At 38.9% G+C, this 17,699-nt stretch overlaps 1 long non-coding RNA gene across 1 annotated transcript in view; it reads left to right on the top strand.

The window, feature by feature from the left end:
• Window positions 1–17,699, top strand: part of LOC110071391 (uncharacterized) — a 91,560-nt gene extending 73,861 nt beyond the window's left edge. The window contains exons 2-3 of the long non-coding RNA XR_013543541.1: window positions 7,204–7,260; window positions 10,218–17,699. This is a non-coding gene — a long non-coding RNA (uncharacterized LOC110071391). The remainder of the gene's footprint in view (window positions 1–7,203; window positions 7,261–10,217) is intronic.

The following is a 17,699-nucleotide window of genomic DNA, read 5'->3' as shown; positions in this document are numbered from 1 at the left end:
ATGGATGCCATGTTATAATGTGTCTGCAGATTACATTATTTTATACTGTACTTGGAAGGGTGGGGTTCTTCTACAAAGTGATTATGTGGTCTCAAGCCCATATCACTCACCTTTTAAACCTTACCTTTAATATGAGGACAGTGACCTATTTCAGGAATAGTGAGACACTGTATTCTTTGAACACTTGAAAGGCAACATATTAATGCTTAATATTATTGTTCGTTATGAATTCATTGTATTCTTTCAAGATTTATTAGAATCTCAGTATGTGTAATTTCACACTACTGTATTCGAAACTGTGAGTATCAAGGGAGTTATGACAGGGATTTATTTAGGCTCAGACTTCATGTCATGACTCTTCATAATGAAGAATAAATTAATTAGCACAGACCTCTGGCAAAGACAGTTGGGCAGGTGATCTGCAGCATGCAATCCTTTCTGGGCTTGGAGAGACCTACTTAGAATTTTCATTTTAACAACTGCACCATTTGACATAGCTGAATTTTCAGACACATGACATCATCCTAGAGCTATTTAGGAAACATTAGAGAAACTGGAAGAATTGTGCTTTTGAGATATAACCCACACAGAAGCTCCCAGAAAGCATGGTCAGTGTTGGATTCTGGGAGTTATAATCTCCCAAAAGTAACTTTTCTTAATTTTAGCAAAGTAATAGATAATCCAGTAATGAGCAATAGAAAAGGCAACATAATGTGGAAAAGGATCAATCCACCACCAGGGGGATTGGGTGTAGACCTGCTGGATAGTTCAGTGGTTTAAGCCTTGGGCTGTGGAGGTTGGGAGTTTGATTCCCCACTGTGCCCCTTGGCAGATGCTTGACTCGATGATCTATAGGGCCCCTTGCAGCTCTACAGTTCTGGGGTTATTCTGGGGTTATTATTTTGCATGCCTCTGTAGTACGTTTTCCTTGTGTATTTTATGAAGAGGCACAAAGCATAGAAAGGGGCTGTATAGCCACAATGCTAGCCTGCTCCCAAAGCTTCGTGGTTCCTTGGCCTCTTCTGAATACCCAAATACTACCTGTGGAGTGCAGGTATCCCTAAGGAAAAGCCCACTAGAGTAGAACTGTGTGTGCATAAACTTTGCCCATGTTTCTGATCTAGACTGACCACCTACACCTCACCAAAATAAGAGTACATTCTTTGCCAAATATATACTAATACTGTTCCTCTTACTAGAGTGGTGAAGACAGTGATCTCTGGGCTTCCTGATTCTGTTGTCCAGCTATTCACTGTGAAAAGGAAACTTCAGGATCCTGATTATGGCTCCTTGTCTTTCAATCAAACTTGGACTGGATAACCTTTGATTACCTTGGATGCAGGGTATCCCTGAAAGAAGGATTGTTCTCTGTCAGTCCTTCACATGGAGGTCTGTCCTCCCTAAAAGGCACACGGACACCCTACCATGATTATTCAGGGCTCCTGAGTGCATAATTCATGTACATAGCTTTTCTCCTGAGGACATCTCTGTACAATGCATGGGTATCAGGTGTAGGGCCAAAAATTCAAGGCCTCAAAACTAACTTTATATGCCATGCCAGAAAGAAGTTTATGATGGCCTGCTATCTGCTCCTGCACTGAAACTGCAGTAACAAACTTTGCAAAAGTGAAATTAACTGATTCTAAGAGCCCATCCTTTCCCCCTCCCTTCTTCCATATGCCACAGTTGGGCTGTGACCATGATAAGGTGTAAGATATCAACATCTATAACACAAATTTTACAGAACATCGAAGCAACAAAACCATTTATCTCATGTGACTGCTAATCCCAAATGTCCAGTCTTAACAGAAGGGATATTATCATAAGCAATAAATGAGGGGATTGGGCATGTTGTAAAACAAGCCCAGCAATTTCCTTAGGGATGGTTAAAAGAGTACATACTTCTCCCCTTCCTAGGCACAGCATGTTCAAATAACTTCTACTCAATAAATTTCTTGGTTGGTGGGCAGGCCATTAAAAAGAAAAGGATGTGTATGCTTCACAAACAAAAACAAATGAGTGTACAAAATCTTATGCAATCATCTGCTCAACATTTTGTTGAAGTATAATTTCCTGTCATACTGTAGTAGGAAATAATTTTTTTAATGCTGGTGAGCTACAGAATCACTGCTGGAAATCCTGGAAGGGAGATACTCATTTTTAGTTGTTGAGCAAACACCTTTTGACTATCATAGTAATCCCAGTGGCTTTGTATTATATTTCTAAGGGACTCCACTCCCATCCTGAATGCCAGGAAGCTCAAGCTATCCTTGCAATGCATGCTTCCTTTGAAAAAGAGAGGAGTGGAGATATGCATTGTCAGCCTTGGCAAGATACCAACTTCTGACACCAGCTCTGCTAATGTGTTCATTTATTCAGTCATCTGTTCATTTCATGACACTGTTCTAAACCAAAGGTTCTTAGACTAGCTCTGAAATTAATAATAATAATAATAATAATAATAATAATAATAATAATAATAATAATAATAATAATAATAATAATAATAATAATAATAATAATAATAATAATAATAATAATAATAATAAAAAACAGGTTAAAATAACATCAATTCATGAAGTAATAATAAAATGGCAAAAACAATAAAACAAAGGCTAGAGCTGGAATTGTGAAATAATTTGTTTGAAGAAGGGTGAATTTGAAGATTTCCACTTGTTGCCAAAGAGCATTGGCATCTGATGAGCATCTTTGCCAAAACCAGGTGAAAGATTTGGTGCTACTGCTGAAATAGATCTTAATGTATGTCATTATGGGCTCGTCTACACTGGTCCTTTTGGAGCTGCCATGTGCAGGCTACGTAGGGTTGCTTGGAGTGAGTTAGAGGTGTGATATGTCATCTGGTGTAATTTGGTCCAGCTCTTTCCATTTTGAATTTCCAGTGTCATGAAATGGTTTAATAAGAGAGCCATTTGAGGATACTGGAAAATTGAACACTTCCTCTGTTCCTTGGTGGGGGGGGGGGCAGAGGAAGTGACTTTTAAAAGACTGTAGTAGACCATCACTGATGCACCACATCACTTAATTTTTTTAAAAAAAACTTTACCTTATCTGAAGTGCCGTTTTGAAGGAGTAGAGCCCTATTCTAAGCAATTGTCTCTATTGCATTACCAGAATGATGTGGATATATATTTTATGCTCAGCATCTTAAGTAGGAAATTAAATAATAAAATAAACATAAACCCCATAATCCAGAATGCTAACCCTTCCCTGCCCCACTGCTTTCCTTATTGTACTCCATGTGGGAGAAAATAACACTTGATTTTCCTCTCTCTCATGAGTATTATGAGAAGTAATAATGTTGAGAAAGTTTTCTGTGGTTGATAATCCATGTGAGGCTTGGGTTTTTCTTTTTCTTTTCTTCAGTTTTTGGCCAGTTCTTAGAGAATTATCATTCATTAGAAGTTACTCACAGAACAAACATTTTTAGGAATGAACTATTAGCATCTTCTTCCCATTTAAAAAAAAGATATGGATCAAACTCAGTGGCTTGAGAACCATAACTTTGAATTGTGATGAAGTTCAAAACACTGATGACCTATTAAATGTTACAGTTGTTTTCAGAGAAAATTGAAAACAGAAGCAGCAAACTAAGTACAATGGCCAGTATCCTATTGCATTACATGAATTTAAAAAGACAAACATGTAAACAGTTCCTTTGCTTCAGTAAGCTCTTCTGTGAGTGCCTGATCTAAAACTGCCTGAGATTGGTCGCACAGCTGGTTGCATAATAGGGGAGGGCCTGCAAGATTGTATGCAACTGCCCTTATACTCCAAACAGGATGCTGGTCAATGTAGTTTTAAACTGAATGAAGATTCCCCTCATCATATGACTTCCTGGATCTAGTGGACTACTTTTTTCATTGCTTTTGAAATTCCTTTACAAATCTATTGTGTTAATGCTAGAGCATATTAATCTTCTTTTGCTAGAAACCACAGCTGGTTCTCCTGACATAAGGAAACTGTGACGTTCACCTCCATGAAGCACCTACTTTTTGTGCCCTCACAAAGGTTCCTGTCTTTGTTTCTCTCACTGCCACCAGTGGATTACTTCGGTCCACAAGATAAAAAACGTTTATCCAAACACTTGTCTGGTAAATGCAAACAGAACTTATTTATTGAAGTGTAGCAAAGTTAATAATAATCACAGATGTTCTTCAGTTGTTCATTCTACACAAGCAAATCATTCACAGGTCTCTCTATACATACTTTCTTCATGCCGTATAATTAATTATCACTTTATCTATTTATCTTACCCAGTCTTTAACTCAATCTCTAATTCTTCTGCCTCTGACTCTGACTAACACACTCCTGACTGACTCTTGGCTGACTTTTTCTCTCAGGCTCCGCCTTTAACCTCTCTCTCTCTCTCTCTCGGCTCCACCTCTCCACCACAAGAGCATAGACACAAATAATACATGACTTATTTTGCCATAACAAGGAGTGGACGCTACATTCTAGTCACTGATGGACATCAGCCCATTTACCATCAACTTTACATTCCAGTAAGACTTTTAGAGTGAGCGCTTACTGGAAGGACAGATTCTGAAGCTGAGGCTCCAATACTTTGGCCATCTCATGAGAAGAGAAGACTCCCTGGAAAAGACCCTGATGTTGGGAAAGTGTGAAGGCAAGAGGAGAAGGGAATGACAGAGGATGAGATGGTCGGACAGTGTCGCTGAAACTACCAACATGATTTTGACCCAACTTCAGGAGGCAGTGGAAGACAGGAGGGCCTGGCGTGCTCTAGTCCATGGGGTCACAAAGAGTCGGACACGACTTAACAACTAAACAACAACAAGAAGAAGACTTTTAGAAACATCTTCTCAGTGGAAGAGAACTAACACTGTGGGTATCCCCTCCACCACAACAAAGAAGAACCACATTTCCATACCCCTGCTCTAAGCATTATACTACACTGGATTAACCTTTGCCTCCCATTCAATTTCTCTGGTCTAGATTCCACTCTCTAAAATCAGATTGCCCCAGGATAATGAAGGACAGCATGTGGCTTTCCAGCTGTTCTTGCACTGCAATTCCAATGGCTATATATGTATTGTTAGACAGTTTGCTTGGAAAAGATTTTCAGCTGCAGCAAGGGATATAAGGAATCGGTGTTTTCCTGTTTCAGGGAATTTGAAGTGTTCATTTTGTGAAATAAATCTAAGAACTTCTAAACTTCTTGGTTTCAGAAATGGCTTTTCAATTTATTTTTCAACTTCTTTAATACAAGAATTTAGTTTTGGTTTACATCTTCTTGGATGTGCTAGTGGGGAGAAAAATCAATTAATAAATACCCAAAATGCCTAGTGTAATGACTACTACTACTGCTACTGCTACTGCTACTGCTACTGCTACTGCTACTACTAATACTACTACTAATAACACTAATAACACTAATAACACTAGTAATAACACTAGTAATAATAATAATAATAATAATAATAATAATAATAATAATAATAATAATAATAATAATAATAATAATAATAATAATAATAATAAGAACAAGAACAAGAACAAGAACAAGAACAAGAACAAGAACAACAAGAACAACAAGAACAACAAGAACAACAAGAACAACAACAACAACAACAACAACAACAACAACAACAACAACAACAACAACAACAATAATAATAATAATAATAATAATAATAATAATAATAATAATAATAATAATAATAATAATAATAATAATAATAATAATAATAATAATAATAATAATAATAATAATAATAATAATAATAAATGTGCCATGAAGTTAATTCTGGCTCATGGGGGCCCTTTTCAAGATTTTCTAGATAGAGAGTAGTCAGAAGTGGTTTACCATTCCCTTCTTCTGGAGGCATCCTGGGACTGTGCAGCTTGTCCAAGGCCACACAGGCTTTCTGGGGTTCACAATGGGGAATTGAATTCCCAACCTCTGGCTCTGGAACCAAACACCTAACTCACTGAGCTATCCAGCCCATCTATAATCTAGGCCTGCCTGAAGCTCTGCAGGGAAGTTGCAGCTTAGTTGCATCAACATCTCCATCTCTGTTCAGGGGTACTGGCATGCACTCATTCCTCAGGGCAGGAAATACATCCTCCATATTTGTGAGTTATTCTCAGAGAATGGTATGGAATGAAATGGTTAACTGTGTTTTCTCAGAGCTACTTCTTCAATTAAATCAGTAGCAGCTGCCTAGAAAGTACAAAAGAACAGTAGCAAAACTCAAAGGAAATGTTTTATACAAAAATCAGCCATGTTCTTTGCCCACAAGATGCCCTGCTTTGAATTACATCCAGCTCTCAAATGCTTTGGACAAACATCCAATATGTTCTTCTGGCCTGAAAAATAATTGCAGCTATTTTTTGCCATGTAAAGACACCATCTGAAATTGTTTTATGGCTTCCCTTTCCCCGCCAGTTCTATTGATTTTTGTTTATTGATTTCTGTACACACATTGCTGTATTCAGGACAAACAAAACCCATTCCATGTGAGTGAAAATCTTTTAAGCTGCAGATCCAGCCCCTTATCCCCTCCAGCACAAACATATTCACTTTGCTTAAAAACAAAACACTGGTATCATAGGATTTATTTCTTCTAGTGTTTCCACTCACACCCAAAACTTTGTCCTTTGATTGCACAAATGGGGAAAAAATATTTAATATTGATTGTATCTCTAGTCGGAGGAACTGTTCTCCATTTTGTCTCTCCATTTTGTGCTCAGCAAATTTAGAACCAATCTAATCCCTGGATGAGGCTTCTAGCAAGTTTGGAGCTGGGAAGGATAAGGAGTCAACCCTGACCAGTGGAGATTTGGAACTGAGAGGAAACATCAGCCCCATCTTCCTTTCTAGCAGCTGGCTGAGCAGTCACCATGGCAACAGTAGCAACCGAGTCTGCTGGGCCTTGCACATTTCAAAGAAACTGGCTATTGCACTGGTATGCCATTACATGGGTTTGATCTGAGAAGCCTAAAGATTTTTCTAAGCAGTTTATTTTGGTGATAATATGTATTTGGACCTATAGCTTTGACTGACAAATTGGTTCCAGTTATGGAATCTGTGCATTGTGTTGCTAAGTAAAAGGACCTGGTGAAATAAGAGTGCTGTTCTCCAGAGGTCAGATGAAAAACATATGTAAATAATACATGAAATTTTACACCAATGTTTATACTTTCTTAATTTCTCCACAGAGGCAGCAAGAAGAAGGACCCTTCCTAAAGCACATAATCATGCCAGGCAGTTTTGAGGTACACGTATTGATCATGCAGCAGTTTTGTGACTCATTTCCTCTTAAGAAGTAATCGATAGTCATTCCTTCAACATGACACAAATCAGTTCCAGGCCCTTTCCCTCTCCCCCTCCTTCTTCATGCATCTGCTTAGCAGCAAAACCTTAGACACAGCTACTCAGAGGTAGTATAGATTGTTATGAGCCTTAGTCTAAGATAAGTCAATTAACAACAATAACAACAACGCGAGAACTGCAGAGCTTGAAGGGAAGACACACACACCCTGCCAGCAATGGCTTTATACCCCATTAATTTATGCTTACATATTTATTAATTTAATATAACTCATGAAAAAAACCCTCAAAATGTGTCTTCCACACTTGCTCTTTTTCCTCATTCAGCCAAGTCTTTTCCACCAAGAAGTCTTCCATTTAGTTCACTTTATCTTCTTTTCATATCATTGTCCATTTGTCCAAAAAACTACTCCTTTTTCTTATTTTCTTGTTTTTAAAAAGATGACCAGATCTGTTCCCCTTGCTTAATAATGCTGACCATTAGAAAGCAATTAAAGACATAAATAATAATAGTGACGTGCCATCAAGTCAATTCTGACTTATGGCAACCCTTTCCAGGATTTTCTAGATATATGGTATTCAGAAGTATTTATCCTTCCATTCTTTTAGGTTCTTTTAGGCTATACAGGCTTTCCTCTTGAGAAGTGCAGTAAGGGATCACCTCCTCCTAACTCACCTCCTCTTAATTTACTAAGCCATTTAGCCAGCTTATTGAGGACATTGCATGCAACCAAAAACTACTAACTGTTGGCTTTTAGCTATAAATAAAGAATGCATAACCTCTAATTTGTAGTCTGCACACAGCAGCTTGCAGCATATACATTAAAAAACACTCTAGAAAGTAAAAAATGATGTTCTCCCTTATGTGTATTTGCACCACCAAAATGATAGCAAATCATCACTTTCTGCTTTTGGTTAAAACATTAAATAAAATTTACTCTTTATAAACATATGAAAATATAACATAACTCATAGTGCTTAGACATTTAGTATTGGCATACATATTCGTTCTTGACTTATTAACAGACATATTCTCTAGTAAATGACCAACTCTCTCATCATAATACTATCACATTTGTAAGCGCTATCTGGCCCTATCAAATACTGTCAGTTACACATTGAACCTTGTCAGCCCTATCAGACCACTTTTATATATTTTAGTCCCTGTCACATTTTGGACCCTGTCCTGATCTGCGACCCCGTCACTGTCACATGTTTGTACAGTGGGGTCTTGACTTGAGAACTTAATCCGTATTGGAAGGTGGTTCTCAAGTCAAAAAGTCTGTAAATCAAGTCTCCATTGACCTACAGTGCATTGAAAACCGATTAATCCCGTAACAGGCCGTTTTTGTTCCATTTTGGTTTTTTTCTGGTCTGTAAGTCAAATCTCAGTCTGCAAGTCAAACCTAAATTTTGCGGCCAGAGAAGTCTGTAACTCAAAAAGTCTGTAAGTCAAGCCGTCTGTAAGTCAAGGGTCCACTGTACATAATCCTCATCATTGTCCCTATGTTAGTCGGACCTATTACATGTTTGCACATGTCCCTATCACTGTGTCTTAGTCACATATCATTTAACAGACTTCTGACACTTACCTTATTTAGCTGCCTGGCTGACTCCATACACGTCCTGATTGGTCAGGATGCGATGTTATGCAAATACAACATGCTGGTCTTTCGCAGCAAATACATTTTAACCTACAGATACACATATATTGTGTTTTTTAATTATTACAGATGGAGATCTGTAATAATTAATTTTTCATATTCATACGATTAATTAATATTATAAACCTCCTTAATACTGGTGCAAAAAAATAAAATAAAAAAGGCATTCGTACAATTACTAAAACTTAATATCGCAAAGTCTGAGCATATATATGTATTTAATTGTTAAGATGCCTGATCTGATAGATACCTACAAGACTTGAATAGATATGGCAGGGACGCTTATGTATGGATTAGTCCAAAAGGGCAGGGCAGGCAAGAAATTCTAGATATGGTATCCCTCCATGAAACATACCCTGCCTATGGACATTACTGCTCATGAATGTTTGTGCTGTGTTGTATGTTAATGCCTAGTAATAACAGTGAGCACACTTAACAAACATGTGTGCATGACTTTTAAATGTGTTGCATGTACTGAACATTTTAAAATATTTTTTTCTATTTCCCTGCCATATCTATTCAAGTTAAATTATAAAGATGTCAGGTATTGAATAGCAAAACAAAAATAAAATCAGGCACCAGTGAAGGTCATATGCGCAAGTAGTCTTTTACCTGCACCTATGGACACTGATGAAATGTGACAGTTGTTTTTAAAAAGAGGGGAAGGGTCTTAATTTCCTAACCTAACGTTTCTGAATAATGTCCACAAGGTTAAAAGGCTCTGCTGTCTAGCACCCATATTTGGATTTTAGCAGCAAATGCAACAATTTATTATAAAGCTCTTTCGATCCTCCCTCTGAAATGTGACAGTGGAAAGAGTTAGGATGGAAATACAACATAGCTAAACAAAAGGAGCTGACACCTTCTTTAACCCTACAAGATTTGTTGTTTCCTGACAGGACTTGCATGGATGGTGCTTTCAGTATTAATAAAACCCAGTGTTCTCACTTTCGCATTACTAAATTGGTGTAATATGTTAAAAACAGATGTTATTGCAACTGCCTCTTTAAAAATGCTGCATAGTGGGTTTTTTTATATATACACACACCCAAATCATATCAATCTTCTTTTAAAATGTATGGTAATACATGTTTATACATTTACTTAAGAGCCTCATGGCGCAGTGGTTAAACCGCTGTACTGCAGCCAAAACTGCGTTCACGACCTGAGGTTCAATCCCAGGTAGCTGCTCAAAGTTGACTCTTGCTTTGTTTTACTTCCACCCTTTTCCCTATTAGAAGTTAAATGGCCATTGTGTTGATTTCTTACACATTGGAGGAAGAGGAAGAGGAGGAAACACATCTCCAAAATGGGACAAAAGAAGATACAGGTTTAGATAAATTGTGCAGGTGCTAATATATAGGAACTGATATGACTGTAGAAATAACTGATGCAATTTAAAGAGGAATACAATATCTATCAACACAGTTGGAAGATTTTAAACTGGTTGCTTGGTCTGATTTCCAGATGCCCTCTGTTAAATAGAACACATACAACCCCTTTTCTTACCTCACTTGACTTAATGCCTGCCCAACAGTGAAGGCTCTTAGGCTAAAAGGCTTGTGCAAATAAAGATCTGCAGGAAGACTTGAAGAAGAGGGTGAGTGGGGGGGTCCTGCTTGCATAGTTGTTCTACTGTCTGTCTCAGTCTCTCCAATAATAAGGGGTATTTTCAGAACAGATATTGAGATCATCATGGAAAAAAAGTCATAGAAGGATTAGAAAAGCCTGTAAAACTGAAATTCAACCATGGGCTTAGCATGATGTGTGTGTATAAACGAAAATTTATCTTGATAATTTTGTTTAGACGTTTGATCCAAAATTACCCATGAATTCTAAATAAATTGTCTGAAAACACTTAAAAAATTTCCTAAACAAACACTTCCTGCTATTTTCAATATGCACAAACATTCCATCCTGGTTCAAGTTTATAAGGATGTGGAATTCCTAAAAATGTTTTATGAAAAAGTAATCCTTCTTGGTTGCAGTATAATTTATTTTTAAGTCAAGAATGATGACTGCTTGCAAACAGGGTTGGAAAGGAAAGTTTCCCTTCTTTCCTTCCATTCACAGTCATCTTCCTGTACCCCAGAAAATGCATCTCCAGAGGATGGGGAATACCCCCCCCAATCAATGTGGGGAGTACATGTGGGGCAGACATATATCCAAAGGCACACAATGTTACTCCATGGGTCTGAGGAAATGGTTTTTCCATCTGTGAAAGTTCAGTCTATAATAAACCTGTAAATCTTGTTAGTTTCAAGATAGTTACCCTGTTGAGAGAAGCAACCCAATTTTAGAGGGCATCTACCCAACCTGACATGACTATTTCCTCTCCCAATAGTCCCCAAGGACCACCCAGCATTCTTCAGAATGGTCCCTGACCTTCGAGAGAAGTGATTCCCAAACTTGGCTCCCCATGTGTTCTTGGACTAAAACTCCCAGAAGCCTTCACCATTAGCTGTGATGGTCAGGATTTTTGGGAGTTCTAGTCCAAGAACATCCGAAAACCCACAGCTGGGAACCACTGCAGAGTAATGCACCTCTATAGGGAAGTGGCTATACGAAGAAAAACAGAACATTTTTTTTCCTGTGAACATCTTTATGTTCTTTGTTGACTTCAGTAGCCATGCTGTTTAATACCATTTCACATGACTATTTTTTGTCCTCATTCTGTGGTAAAATTGATTTCACTACAACGTATTTCTAAAAAGAATGTATGTTCATAACACCAGTTTGGAGAGAAAATTTTAAAAGGCAGTTTGGTTAAACATTGATTGACTAGGAATGTTGATACATTTCATCTCTCTCAGAAAATCTGGTTCTGCTTATAGAGAGTGGTAACACAGGTCAAACTCAGCACCTGAAACATAAACAATATGCTGCAAAAAAAGTATTATGGGAGCATTTTTATCAGGACTTTTTCCCTCTCTTAGTGTTTTCCAAATGTAATTCTTTATTTCATCCTGCCAACTCCCCACCTAATTCCTGCTTCTAATGTGGCCTAGCTAAATGGTTAACCAGAGTTCCTTTTGGAATACCTTTTCCTATAAGTGGAGTTCCATTTTCTGTGGGAATGTATGATCCCTTTTCCCATTAGCTCTACTTGTATCATATGAATAGTTTCCAAGTAAAGAATTGGATAGTACGAGGAGAGAAAGAGTCAAACATCTGGAGATGATGTTCATTCCACAGAAAAACTGAAAATTATAAAGTGATATGAAGTCACACTTTCGTCCCACATTTCCACGAGAGGCACATTTTTATCTCACACTACCACTGGGGAAAAATAGTGCCTAAGGCAGCTAAAGAACACAATAGGGAAAGAACACATTAAGGAACTATGTAGTAGAAGTCAATATTAATATACAGATGGACTTCAGCTCAGAAATAGGGTTCTTGAGGACCAGTTACCCCCGCCCATCTTCATGTAGGGCTGGGAATTTCCTGGAGAGTGACTGCCAGTCACTGTGTACCATGGCAGAGCAAAATTCAAGCTTTTTATTTTTGTTGAACTGCACCTTCTATCAACCTTAACCTGCATAGTGAAGGGTGAAAAATACTAGGAGTAGTAGTCCAATGATGGGACGTGGTGGCGCTGTGGGCTAAACCGCAGAAGCCTGTGCTGCAGGGTCAGAAGACCAGCAGTCGTAAGATCGAATCCACGCAACGGAGTGAGCTCCCGTCGCTTTGTCCCAGCTCCTCGCCAACCTAGCAGTTCGAAAGCATGTAAATGAGAGTAGATAAATAGAAACCACCTTGGTGGGAAGGTAAAACAGTGCTCCCTAGTCACGCTGGCCACGTGATAATGGAAAATGTCTTCAGACAAGCGCTGGCTCTACGGCTTGAAAAATGGGATGAGCACCACCGCCCCCTAGAGTCAGACACGACTGGACTAAAAATGTCAAGGGGAACCTTTACCTTAGTAGCCCAATGATACTTGGAAGGCTGCACTTTGCCCATGCCTGCAGTAGACAATTCTAGGCTAGATGCCCCCAAAAGAATGCTATATATATTCAACGCTATAGACCAGTGGTTCCCAACCTTGGGTAACTCAGGACTGCAACTCCCAGAAATTCCAGCCAGCACAGCTAATAGTGAAGGCTTCTGGGAGTTGCAGTTTAAAAACACTTAGATTACCCAAATTTGGGAGTCATCACTATAGAGGAAACACAAACAGCATCTAAAAACAAGCCAGAATGTAAGCAACTGCTATTTCCCAATCACTACTGCTTATGCCCCACAGCCTGGAAGTGGGCTTTGGTGATCACCTGACAAATGCTGGACATGTATTGTTAATAGTCAACTAACTGCTAGACATCCAAGGAGATTTGTCCATTAAGTGGGGTTGATTGTAACAAAAGCAGAACAGAAAAACAAAACATTCTTCTGCACCAATGAGTGACCATATTATTTTCATTCCTTGTTTGGATCTTTTGCTATCAAGAAAGTGACACTTCTTTAAAAAGCAGAACTTAAGTCATGCTGTTTAAATGCCGAGAATGGCTGTAAGAGTTTTCAGTCAGCTATCTGAAATGTTGGTTTTCCAAATAAGGCATACTCCGCATAGTTCAGCTTCTACCCCCACCCTGAATTCCTCCTGTTAGCAGTGCTTTTTTTTTCTTGAGGCATTTGTCTGGTTTCCAGCCATTAAATGAGGCCTTATGATTTAAACCAGCTGTGATCTCATTCAGTACTGATAGAGCTACATTCTTCTTTTAAATGACTCCAAGCAGCTCTAGTTGTTCAGAGAACAGAGTGGTTAAATCGTAAGAGTGGCTAATCTTTGTTATATGATCTGAAGTATGTGCCCAATAAAGTCATAGGCGCTGAAATACTACACAGTTCTTTTGGAAGAGAATCATCACAGAATAAAATAAAAATGAAAAGATCAATGTGCAGAGTTTTAAAAAGTTATTATTTTCCAACACAGCTCCCAGAATTCTGCTGCCAGGATGGTTCTAGAAGCTATCGTCCAGAAAGTAACATTTACAATTTCCGATAGTGTTTTAGAATTATTAATAAGTATAGTTTATCTCTAAAGCTGTGAAATATTCATCTTCCACCAGCAAACTTTAACACTAACTTCTCAAGTTGCTGATTATTGTGGTATAGTGGATAGCATGCCAAAGACTTGGCGTTTAAATCTCTGCTTGATCCTGGAAACTCAATTGGGGGTGGAATCTAAATCACCCCTTGAACATCTAACATACACTGAAAATCCCAGTAAGGTTGCCAACATTGGGCACATTACAAAAACATAAGACTCTTAAGTGAGGAAGAGTTCAAACCCAAAATTTGTGAGCATTAATTTTATTCAGAAATGTGTGGGTAAGGATGCTCTGGGGACAGGCTTGTTTACTCCAATGATTCCGTCGTGTGATCACCAGAACAAGAAGCATCCCCACAGCAGACCAAACAGTGGGCTAGATGCCTGTTTGATCACACCCCAGTGTAAGAAAATAAACACAGGCCTTCTAGGTCATACCAAAGGCTTATCAAGTCTAGCATTCTGTTCACATAGTGGCCAGTCAGTTGGAATCAAACAGGCACATATTTTCGTGGATGCCAACAAGGTGTTAGGACAGTTTCTGGCGCCAAGGGAATAACGGAGAGCAAGAAAGGATCCATTGCAAACATTAGCAGGCAGCAAAAGTGAATTGATCTTGAGTGATCGGGAAGGTGCAGCCAGTCCCAGTTCAGAGAAACATTTAACAGTTTTACCTTTCTGCTTCCAAACATATATTTGTTGCTTTCCTATTTTTACATTTCAAGCCGGACACCTATAAATTCTGCGTCATTAAGAACGCAGTGTAAGAAATGAAGTATAGAACTTAGCGGAACTAAAATAGTAGCTGAGAAAAAAGTGGCCCAGGAACAGAAACAGCTCAAAAACTGACCAATTGGCTGAGCCTCGATGGCAGCTGCTAGAAGTAAACAGTGGTATGCCTATAGCTAGCAAAAAAAGGACTGCAATATTTGACAGAACAGATGTGTTCTGCAGTTTCCTAGCTTGCCTATAAAGAAACCTCTGTCCTGGATGAAGCAAGACTGTTAGCCTAGACTATCATGAACAAGCTTAAAAATAATGGGAACTGTATTTTATAGTCCCCTTTTGTTGCTTAAATCCATTCTTTTGTGGGAAATGTTTGAAATTTTGAAAGTGAATTAAATCCGTTTAAATTGATTTTGGATATACAGTATATTGCCTTTTATTTACTGGTTTTATGGCTTTCTTGTCACTGTGCAATCTTCACAATTGCCAAAATTCTACTGATGCTTGCATAAAGTTTGCATATCCTGGTGTGCCTAGTTGCAGCTAATTGATGAGGTGCCATGATATATCTTGGCCACAGTCATGAACCTAATTGCGCAATGGAGATTTGAGCTGGCACCCCATCAATTAGCAGCAACTAGCTCCAGCAAGTTATGCAAGCACAAGTAGAATTTCACCCAGTATTTTTATTGTGTGCATATATGTATAAGTGGTGCCTCGCTTAGCGATGTTAATTGGTTCCAAAAAAAACATCGCTATGGGAAAACATCGCTAAGTGAAACACCATTTCCCATAGGAATGCATTGAAAACCGGATAATCCGTTCCAATGGGAACAGATTACCATCCTTAAGTGAAAATCGCCATAGGAAACATCGCTAAGCGAAACGCGGTTCCCCCATTGGAACCTATTCAATGCATTTCAATGGTTTTGACAGGTCCGTTTTCGCTATTTTTAAAGTGTCTTAAAATGTTCAAAAACTGTTTAAAATGCTTGGAATCGTTAGTGCACCTTGTAAAACCTTTGCAAACTTAATTTGGCTTTGTTCTGAGTCTTCGTTAATTTTTGGTGAATTCCCCCCCCCCATTGGAATGCATTGAACTGTAGGGCACTGGAATGCTAAAGTAGGGAGTCAAGAGAGAAAAGGAAAAACAGGTAAGTTTGGCCTTGGAGTTCAAATGGAAGCAGGGCAAGAACTAATAGAGTTTTGTCAAGAGAATAAGCTGGTCATCACAAACACTCTTTTCCAGCAACACAAGAGGCGACTTTACACATGGACATGACCGGATGGGCAGTACCAAAATCAGACTGATTATATTCTATGGAGCCAAAGATGGAGAAGATCTATACAGTCAGCAAAAACAAGACCAGGAGCTCATTGTGGCTCTGATCATCAGCTTCTTATAGCAAAACCCAAGCTTAAACTGGAGAAAGTAGGAAAAACCATTGGGCTAGTCAGGGAAACAAAATGCAAGGGAGATAGGGAAAGCTACAGTAAATTGAATGCAGACTTCCAAAGAATAGTAAGGAGAGAGAAGAGGGCCTTCTTAAATGAACAGTGCAAAGATATAGAGGAAAAGAATAGAAAAGGAAAACACAGAAAGTTGGAATTATCAAAGGATCATTTTGTGCAAAGATGGACATGATAAAGGACAAAAATGGGCATTAGAAAGCATGGCTAACAACAAGGCCAGTGGAGGCTATGGCATTCCAGTGGAACTATTTAAAATCTTAAAAGATGATGCTGTTAAGGTGCTACACTCAATATGCCTGCAAGTTTGGAAAACCCAGCAGTGGCCAGAGGATTGGAAAAGATCAGTCTCCATCCCAATCCCAAAGAAGGGCAATGCTAAAGAATGCTCCAACTACTGTACAATTGCACTCATTTCACACGCTAGCAAGGCTATGCTCAAAATCCTACGTTAGATTCAGCAGTATGTGGACCGACAACTCTCAGAAGTACAAGCTGGATTTCATAGGGGCAGAGGAACTCGAGACCAAATTGCTAACATGAGCTTGATTATGGAGAAAGCCAAAGAATTCCATCCACTTCTGCTTCATTGATTATGCAAAAGCCTTTGACTGTGTGTACCACAGCAAACTATGGCAAGTCCTTAAAGAAATGGGCGTGCCTGACCACCTTATCCATCTCCTGAGAAACCTATATGTGAGACAGGAAACAACAGTTAGAACTGGATATGGAACAACTGATTGGTTCAAAATTGGGAAAGGAGTACGACAAGGCTGTATATTGTCCCCCTGCTTATTCAATTTATATGCAGAATACATCATGCGGAAGGCTGGACTGGAGGAATCCCAAGCTGGAATTAAGATCGCCGGAAGAAATATCAACAACCTCCGATATGCAGATGATACCACTTTGATGGCAGAAAGTGAGGAGGAACTAAAGAACCTTGTAATGAGGGTGAAAGAGGAGAGTGCAAAAAACGGTTTGAAACTCAACATAAAAAAAACTAAGATCATGGCCACTGGCCCCATCACCTCCTGGGAAATAGAAGGGGAAGATATGGAGGCAGTGACAGATTTTACTTTCTTGGGCTCCATAATCACTGCAGATGGAGACAGCAGCCACGAAATTAAAAGACGCCTGCTTCTTGGGAGGAAAGCGATGAAAAACCTTGACAGCATCTTAAAAAGCAGAGATATCACCTTGCCAACAAAAGTCCGAATAGTCAAAGCTATGGTTTTTCCTGTCGTGATGTATGGAAGTGAGAGCTGGACCATAAAGAAAGCTGACCGCCGTAGAATTGATGCCTTTGAATTGTGGTGCTGGAGGAGACTCTTGAGAGTCCCTGGACTGCAAGGAGAACAAACCTATCAATTCTAAAGGAAATCAACCCCAAGTGCTCACTGGAAGGACAGATGTTGAAGCTGAGGCTCCAATACTTTGGCCATCTCATGAGAAGAGAGGACTCCCTGGAAAA

Source organism: Pogona vitticeps, chromosome 3, assembly GCF_051106095.1.
Source record: "Pogona vitticeps strain Pit_001003342236 chromosome 3, PviZW2.1, whole genome shotgun sequence".
Lineage (NCBI taxonomy): Eukaryota > Metazoa > Chordata > Lepidosauria > Squamata > Agamidae > Pogona > Pogona vitticeps.
Note: the sequence above shows the minus strand (reverse complement) of the source record. Positions and strands in the feature narration are given on the sequence as shown.